The sequence below is a fragment of the Centruroides sculpturatus genome, unplaced genomic scaffold (assembly GCF_000671375.1).
Source record: "Centruroides sculpturatus isolate CEXI.00-Female unplaced genomic scaffold, Cexi_2.0 scaffold1162, whole genome shotgun sequence".
NCBI classification, from domain to species: domain Eukaryota; kingdom Metazoa; phylum Arthropoda; class Arachnida; order Scorpiones; family Buthidae; genus Centruroides; species Centruroides sculpturatus.
Genome location: NW_019385457.1, coordinates 141000 through 150929, shown reverse-complemented (window position 1 = coordinate 150929; position 9930 = coordinate 141000). Strand labels below are relative to the sequence as shown.

Genomic DNA, 9930 nt, shown 5'->3' with positions numbered 1-9930 from the left:
AATTAAACAAATATATAAACATATTTATATATTCAATTTACTCACAATAACATTATAAGTCGAAAGATATAAGAACGATCGAGAAAAGAAAGGAAAAAGTCTAGAGGACGACGTGCCATTCAGCACATGTTTACAGACGAGTGTCGCCATCTTCTAAATATTTATAGCACACGACGATGTGGTGTTTCGGAGAAGAATTAAAAAATGTCGAAGTCATTACATAAAAGTAAGTTTAATTTTACTAATTTTTTAATAAATAAATTAATGCATTCGTTATAAAATTATTTATGCTTCTACGCGTAAATCATTTATCTAATAAAGGCTCGAAAATTGAACGAATTTCCTACAATTTACCTTCCCGAAATAACCGAAACAATTTAAAATTTGGATGGGTTAGAAAAAAATATTAATGAAAAAATTAAATTTATGTAATTTTGGCAGTAATTTTTAACGTTTTAATCTTCTATTTGATACAATTTATAACCATTTGTTTTTAAAATTGGCACGCAGCTTGAAACCATTGTACCTTATGAGAGTTGACTTTGTTTACATCTATTTCATGCAATTATTTGGGAAAAAAATTAATTTATTAAAAATTTATACAATGTAATTGATATTTTGAGTGCAAATTCTTATTATCTAATGTATTACTGATAAAGTATTTGAAATTTCTATTAGTTGTGATATTTAATCTAATAGAAAAAACAAGGAAACATTTACTTTAAAATATTTAAATTAATATTTTATAGTTTTCTTTCCTAGAAAGAATAGCAGAAAGCTTATTTACTGTATATAAAGAAAAAAAAATGTTAGGAAAAAAGGAAAATTATTGGTAGATTTGAATGTAATAGATTAATTTTTGTTAGAAGTTTAATTATTGGTAGATTTGCATGTAATAGATTAATTTTTGTTAGAAGTTTAATTATTGGTAGATTTGAATGTAATAGATTAATTTTTGTTAGAAGTTTAATTATTGGTAGATTTGAATGTAATACATTAGTTTTTCTTACAAGTTTAATTGTATTAAATGGTTTTATATAAATTAAATTAAATATCATTTTTAAAAATATTTTTATTTATAATAATAATATTTTAAAACTGTTAAAGTTTATTAATCCTTTAATTCAAATTATATTGTTAGCAAAATATTTTTCCCTTTTTTTTTTCAATAATTTTCAAATTTTATTTAAATTAAATATTCTAGAATTAAATATTTACATCAATTATTTAAAGAAAACTTTTTAAAATAGTAATTTATGGTGTGTAACATTTTATTTTTTTAAAAAAGCTTTCATTTTTTTTATTTCTTTTTTTGTTTTTAACTATGATGAAATTTTTAAACTCAATTTATAAATATAAAACTCTATTGTAAAATATACTACCCGATATTATAATTTTATACAGTACTATGCATTGCTTTGTTCTTTAGGTACTTTTCCATTAATTGGGCACAATTCAATTCAATTACAATGAATATGTTTGTACACATGTTTAATATTACAATGAATATGTGTATAAACATATTCATTGTAATATTAAATGTGTGAATTACAAAATAAAATATTGATTTCGCTAAAAACAATAGTAAAAATGACTGGCGCCCAGTTAATGGAAAAGTACCGTTCTTTATTACCTAATAGTTATTAAACACTAAGGCTAAATTTCAGCATTATTCATTGCATTTTATTCTAAATAATTTTAATAAATTATAAAAATACTTTTATTTATTTATTTATATATGAAATAAAATGAAAATTGATGTGAAGAATGATAAAATAATGGAAACTTTAAAAAGTGAAATTTATTAAATATATTTAATTTGAATAATTGATTCTTAGAGTAAAAAATGTAAATGTTTTATTTTTAGTTGATTTATAAAAAATATCTTAATTTTCTGCAAGAGTAATTGAGGGTTTCATATTAATAATTTCTTAATTTATTTATTTGATATTTTTAAGTCAATTTAATTTATTTATATATTCATTAAAAAGTTTTTGTAAATTTTATATTTATTTATTTATTTACTTAGGATTATGAAGTTTTTGTTGAATATTGCTGAATAATGCTGTAACTTAAAATTTTATTTGTAAAATACAAAATATGTGAATTAAAACATAACATCGGGATATTCTAATCCATAATTTTCAAGTATTTATAAATTTAGGTAAGGAAATTTTTAAATTTTAGATGTTATATTTAGTTATTTTTTAACTTTTCTAGATGATTAAAATTCAACTTATTAGAATTGTTATTAATTATTGCATCTAAGAATAATATGGATATATATCATAAACATTTTTGTATTAAAATATGCAAAAATTTTAATGTTATAGATCAAATTTTAAAATTTTAAAGTTTTTAGTTATATGCTAATTAATTTGTATTTTACTGTAATATGTAAACATAAAGTGTTAGTTCGAAGAAGTTAAAATTTTATTTATAAACATTTTGAAATTCCTAGATATGTATTCAATTTCAGAATAACATTGTGAGATGTTTACAATTTATCTAGAACATGCATTTTTTATATGCATATAGTTTTTATTATTTATCTATTTGATTTGTGTGAGTCATAAAATTCTCACAATGTTAACTAATTAACTTTATTGTAATCTTTATAATTTTTAATCATTAATTATTTATAAACAATTACTGTACTTGAGATTTTTATATCATTAAACTTTTATGAAACTCATTTCCAAGTGTCAAGACTCCAATTTTGCTGTTTTAAATATTATTTTGATCTCTTTATCTGATTGGTAAGAAATTTTTATATTTACCAAAATAAAACTTTTTATAGGTAGTAAAATCTATAAAAATTCTTCTGCCTTAGTAATTAATTTTAATCTACTCTCTATATGGGGCAGTCTATAAATTACATCTGCATTTTTCTTGAAATTTTTGCTCCTCCTCCCCCTCTTGTCCCAGTTTCTCCAAGTTTCCGTAACCACATCCCCTCTTCAGACATGCAACAAAACTCAACCTTTTAAAACCTTTATCACCTTTCTATCTATGCTATCTGTTATTCATAAATGAAACTTATAAGAAATTTTTGAAATAAATATTAATATAACAAAATGCATAAACTGTATAAAACTTAAAATAAACAGAGTCCACTGAAGCTTGACCCCTCCCCTCATTCAACTTTTGTCTGACTTGTCTTAACCCCTTTCCTCCTTTCCAGTGTGGACGTCATTTATGGATAGCACCTATATAAAATAATAATCTTAAAATTGTCCTGATGCTTTTTTTGTCACGAAAAAAATAGAAATGGTAGCAATGGAAATTGGCGAATTCTCATTAAAATTTTTGAACAAAGGAGCAAAGCAAATGGGGTGGGAGGGATGTACAATCCAGCCTGCAAGAGGTACAGCAAAGGAAGCAAAATGAAGGGTGCAAAGTAAGTTCAAGTTGTATCCTTGTAGGCAATTGAATTGCCACAAAATTTTTTATTGCAGATAGTCTATATTGGTCTATAATGGTCACTTGGGTTCAATAGTCTATATTGGACCCAAGTGGGCCATTTGCTTCACTTGCTCAGTGCAAGTGAAGCAAGTGAGCAAGTGAAGCAAACCATAGAATTGGAATATTTTGTATGAGATGTTAAAAAAATCATATTTAACTAATTTGAAAAATGTTGTTTTTTTCTTTTGTTCTGGAATCTTTAGGTTGTTCTGATTTGATTTTGATGGAGAAAACCTGAAAGGAAAGTTTTTGTGATTTGAATTTTTAAAAAATGTTTTTTTTTTCTAATTAATTTAAGTGTGGAAGTTCATTTCAAAATGGATTTGAACTTAGTTGATGTTGCAGAATCCTCACTCAGAATTAGACAGATGAAGGTATACATATTGAAATTTTTCAGGATGCTAAGTAAAAGTAATATTTAACTCTAATAAAAACAAATACAATTCATTTTACAGCATAAAATGAATTTAATATAGACTGTATCAGGTATGTATTAGCAACTTGATTGTTCTGTAGGCTTGCTAGCATTTATTATAAATGAAGTTTGAAACTTGTACTTAGGAGGGAAGATGAGAAATAGACAAAACTGGTGGGGACATGTTCCATACAGAATCAAAATTTTCATGATTGATTCTGAATTGTTAAGCATAATATGCACGCATGCATACTACCAGAAACCTTGTCTATGGTTTACTTAATTAGTGTATACATTTCTTGATTCTGATTACTAATATATCATCTCTGAAGTAACTATTTATACAGAATTATTCTGTTTCTTATTATTGCTTGGCAGTTTGTAGTAATCATAATGAAAGTTATACCCTATTCACATTGTACTGTACACTTCAAGCCAAGAACAAAATCAGCTTAACAACACTGTAAGTTTTGACTTAAATTCAAAAAAGTGAATGAGTAAAATTCATTTTTCCAAACAAACTTCAGACAGTTTGACATCATCAGCTTTCTTTGAGGTCTGCTTAAGAGTGGACCTGGAGAAGTTTATATTTAAGGATGGGATGATTATCATGTTTGCCAATTAATTAATCATTAATTGGGATTGTATACATCTAATCATACAACTAATTGTTAACTAATTATTGTCAAGTATTTTTAAAAATATCTTTATAAACTAAAATTTAATAAAATTTTATATACAGCTTTTTTTAGTTTTAACTTTTTTACAACAATAATTTTTCTTTATCTATCAATTAAATATATAAATGTTTATATTATTATTTATTTCCATTTTAAAGTTGTTTGAAAATACTGAAAAATAAATTTACATAAATCATCCTTGATTAAGTGGATTACTACTAATTAATTTAAGTAGTCGGATTTCAATTTATATACAATGGAGAGAAATGCTTTGTTTTGTTGGTTTTTTTTTCCTTTTTCCTTTATTCCACTTTATTGATTTATTCAGTATACTAGCAGGTGCACAATTTAATCATGCTGCTGTAACAAAAAAAGGAATTAGTATGATTTTATATTCTCATAATAAAGGAAATTAGGGTCTCTTAGCAACTTGTCCACATTTCATAGTACAAGGCTTGCTTGCTTGAAATGCAAGATGGTAAGAACTGCATGGTTGGTTATTTAATTTACTTAAAACTGATGCAACTGGCATTATAAATGACAGCTATGTTTATCAGCTAGACAGGGTTCTTAAATTAAAAATGCTTGGGTGCTATATGTACTCTCTTCCTCTCTCCCTTAATGTCTCTGGCAGGTTCTTGTTCTCAGGTGATCAATATAATAACCTAATATATCTGTAATAGGTAGTTTCCAACAGTCCAGTTTTGAACCAAACTGTCTGGTTCTACAGGTCTTGTCTGGTGTACAATTGAGAGATCAAACTAAACACTGGACAATTTCATTTGAATAACATAATTTTTTAATAACTTGGTATAATCAAAATTATCACAGTAAATTATTTTTATCTAAGTTTCTTGACATTGATTCAAGCAAGATAACAAAACATTATCTTGTTTAATGTAAAATATGGATTATATACTTGATGATTCTATACTGATACCATTTTGAGTAAATAAGTGCAATGATTTTAATATTTCTGGGTAGTTACATTTTTCCATTATTAATTGATAAACTAATTGACTTACTTCCATACATCATAATTCTTTCAAGTGTGCAATATAATTAACAAAATAATAATATTACATTGCAAATTATTTCATAATCTACTTGTTGAAAAATTTCTTTTGAAAATAGGCAGATGCATTGAAAGTTAACTGATTTTGTGTGATAATTTGCTATGAATGAGATTGAAGGTTATTCCTTTTATATATATATACTACAATATTTCTAAAAATTTAGTAATGCTGTAATAGAACATTTTCAGTTTGAATAAAAATTTAAAACTACAAAAAGCTAATGGTTTCTAACAGATCTAGATGTTTTTCCATATTATTCTGAATTATATAAAGTTATTTCTTTAATTAAACATAATGTTTAATGTTTAATAATTGTAATTTAAAAAATAATAAATTGTTTTTCCAATGGAATGATTATTTACTGATTATTGTAATCATTGGAGAGTTAACTGCCACTTAACAATTAATCAGTACAGGAACCAATTAATAGTATTGACGAGTAGCAAACAATTAACTAATACATTTCTACTTACATTCAAAACATTTATAAACCTTACTTCTACTTATATTCAAAATATGGTGAAAATAGATTATCTAGTATGAATGAAAAGAATTATATATGGAAAATTGTTCCAAGAAAGAAATTTACTTCTTATTGTAGGATATCAAATTTGTGGAGGATCACAGCATCAGGAAAACTATTAATAGAAGCAATGTTGAGCAAAAGGGACAATGAATTCGCAATATTGATTGAAAACCAATGATCTGATAACAGCACAAGTCTATGTAATTGTACAATTATAATTTATTTTATTTTATTCATTATTATAAAAAAGTAATATAGAAGGACATATAACAGGGGTAACCAAACCTTATAACAACAGCCATAAATCCCTTACCAGAAATAAGTGAGATCTACATTTCTATTGGAATAGTATTTTGTATTACATCCAATTAAAATACTAAAGTTGAATATCTCTGTTTTGTGGTAAATATCTCTGTTACTTTATGATCTGCTAGATAAACATTGTTCAGTTCCTTTGACTTTACAAATGTATCCTTAACTTTCAGTTGCCTGTTTAGGGTTAAGTTGTGAATTACACTTATAATCTATGCATAACTCACACTTCATAATAATCAGTATACTTACAAAAATATTACATATGTGTAAGTAACCTGTACCAAATTTATTAAAAGAAATTGTATATGGAAGCTTGTGAGCCATAATTTGGCCAGAGTAGTGACATAGAATAGTTATATGTTTTATGTTATTTTGTATAATGTGAATTCTAAAAGTTAAAAGATCTGGCAATATATTTAAATAGGAAAAACTATTTGGAAAAAATGACCTGGTGTTTAAATTTTAAAATAAAAGTATTTGGAGGTCCAGCTTCCCTAGATTATTTGGTTTTAGGGTTAAGGATCATTTGTCTAGCCATAAAGAGTTACCAGGACAGAAGAGATCAAAATTTTGCAAAATATTGAGCTACATGGTTTATGAACATTCCTAAATAATTAGTTTTAATTTTGTAGCATGAACGAATAGTTGATCTTGATTTGCATAATATGCCTTAACTTAATCCTGCTAAGTACTGTATTAAGTCTACTTAAACTTTTTGGTATGAATAGGATATTACACCAAATAAATTTTGTTGGGAAATAAAGTATCATCTAATGTACTCTCCACATTTATCATCATATGATTTGATTGTCTTTGGACCAGTTGAAAAAGTATTTGAAAAGTATGCTATCTCATCTGATGCAGATATGAGAGAGTGTGTTCAAGATTGGTTCTGATTCTAACCAATAAATTTGACATAACCATGTATTGTTTAATATTAGTCTCACAATCAACAACTATTATCAAAAGGCAAATTATTTCTATTTTATTCAATCTGTCTGGTTTTCATTTAAATACTGAAATAGATTTATGCAATTAAATATTTTGAAATAAATACTGAAAATTATTTATAGTTAACTGAAGTTATATAAATACTTTGTTTTCTATTCTAGAGTATTAAAATAAAATGTCTTCAACAAGTAAATTAGATACAGTCTATAGAAGAATATTACTAACAAAATTTTTTACAAAAGGATGGGGAAAAACAGAAAATTTTAAAAGGTAATTTTTTATAATCTTTGAAAAATATTTTAATTTTTGAGAAACATAATGTATAAATAGTTAGAACAATTATTTATATTATAATAAAATATGTTTCAATTAATGTAATTAATAAAAATAGAATTAAGGATGATAAATTCATACTAAAATAGCAAGTAGAAGAAATGCTAAAATATTCAGAATCTTTACATTTTACCCTTCTTGCACCACAGGAACAACAAAAGTCATTTAGTGGAGTTGACTTTAATTTAGAGGTTCTTCTTTGCCTCAATACAAAAAATTGTTTAAATACATCCTTCTGTATTGCCACAAAATGATGTTTTTAAACAAAAATTTGTCTTGAGAATAGTCAAACTTTAGAATAAAAAAACAATTTAATTTATGCTAAAGCTGGCTTTTAAATGCCATTTTACATTAAATTGTATAATATGTGTGGAATATTTTATTCTAAAGATAAAAAAATTTGTTATATCAGAATAATAGTTACACATTAAATTTCAAAAGGTTAGACATACAGCATTAAACACAATAAATATCTAAAGTATTATAATAAGAACAGTTTAAAAACTGGAATTATTACAAATGATAGTGCAATGGGTACAATTACCCTATTAATTAAATAAAATTAGTTGTCTGTCAGGAACTGACAAATTATACTGTTGTTTTCTTTAAAATCAATTATATAAATAAAGGCAAGGCTTTATTAAAAAANGAAAAACAGTCTTTTATATATAAAAAAAAACTATATTACATACAAATAAAAACACAGTGAAGCGGGTCCTTGCAGCTAGTTTTAAATAAAAATATATGCTCTACACTTCAAATTAATATTAGATTAATAATTGCAGCCTGGCTTTGTGATGATGTCACAATAAATAATTGCTCATTAAATTTGTTTTCTTTATTACATCACCATTTAATGACAATAAAAGTATTGCATTAATTTCAACCCTTAGATAAAAACAAGATAATGAAACTGTTAATCAATCATTACAGTTATAACACAATATATATAAAAACAAAATTGACATACAGCCATTCCTCACTTAATGACCAACCTGTTTAATGACTGCTCAGACTTGGGGCCATCAATATATTTAAAAAAACTGGGGATTTATTTATATATCACTCACCAAATAAACCATTACCAGTTCATAACCAACCAGTTAGTTATGAACTGGTGATGGTTTATTTAAATATTGTGAGTGATATATACTTAGGGCCATCTCTCCAGCATGAGGAATCCCCTTTCTTCATCATATTCCCACAGTTTGTTAGCTATCTATTTCATTTATAAATGGGCACTTTATTACACATCCTATATGAAGGATTCAATAACTAAAATATTAATCTGAATATTTTTTTTATGATTAAACATTAATTTCTTTGCTAAATCATTTTTATAATTTTTGCTAATTGTACATTTACATTCTGTGATATGTAACAAATGCAAATTAAAACAAAGTTATCAAGTTGAAGTTTCCTTTAGATCTTTTCTTTATCTACAATAAATACAAATAATTAAGCTCCTCCTTTAACTACCAAATTTTCTTAACAATATAGTCACATGAACAGAACTCTGTTATTAAGGAAGGAATGGCTGTAAAGATATAATTTATATGGTGGAAAAACTATTCTTATTTATGCTTTTCTCATTGCATTGTTACTCTTCTCTTTACATCTCATTTGCACAAACAAACATTTTCATGTTACACAATTATCATGAAAAGACTATAAACTTAATATTCTGTGGAATGTTAAAAGAAAAAAAAATATATATATATATATATACATACATATATAGTTATAGTTATTTTAAAATACATTTTGAAGAGTTAAGAATTTCTTTTCAGAGCTATACAAAAACAACCAAGAAAATAACTGTCTACTGGCATTAGTTTGACTTTAATACCAAAAAACTCACTAGTACTTTCAATACTATATTGTATTAATTAATGTCATCGTCTGGCTAGTCAGATTTTAAAGCCTCTTAAAACAAAAATTATGTATTTATGTATGTTCCAGATTTGATTTGAAGATAACATTAATACAATATTGAAAGTACTGTACTAGCAAGCTTTTTCTTATTTTGTTAATTTTCAGCATATAGTGTGCAAGTACTTTGGAACCAAACACAATACATTGAAATTCCATTTTCAAGTAAATTGTTCTATGTATATTTAAATATAAATTACCAACTAAATATTGAAACTCACATTTAATTAATAAGAC

General features: G+C 25.0%; 1 long non-coding RNA gene across 1 annotated transcript; it reads left to right on the top strand.

Annotated features, from left to right (window-relative positions):
- Positions 1-21: 21 nt before the first annotated feature.
- On the top strand, positions 22-7705 carry LOC111639175. The gene is made up of 3 exons (XR_002759024.1): positions 22-226; positions 2030-2164; positions 7590-7705. It is a non-coding gene; the product is annotated as an uncharacterized LOC111639175 (long non-coding RNA).
- The last annotated feature ends 2225 nt before the right edge of the window (positions 7706-9930 follow it).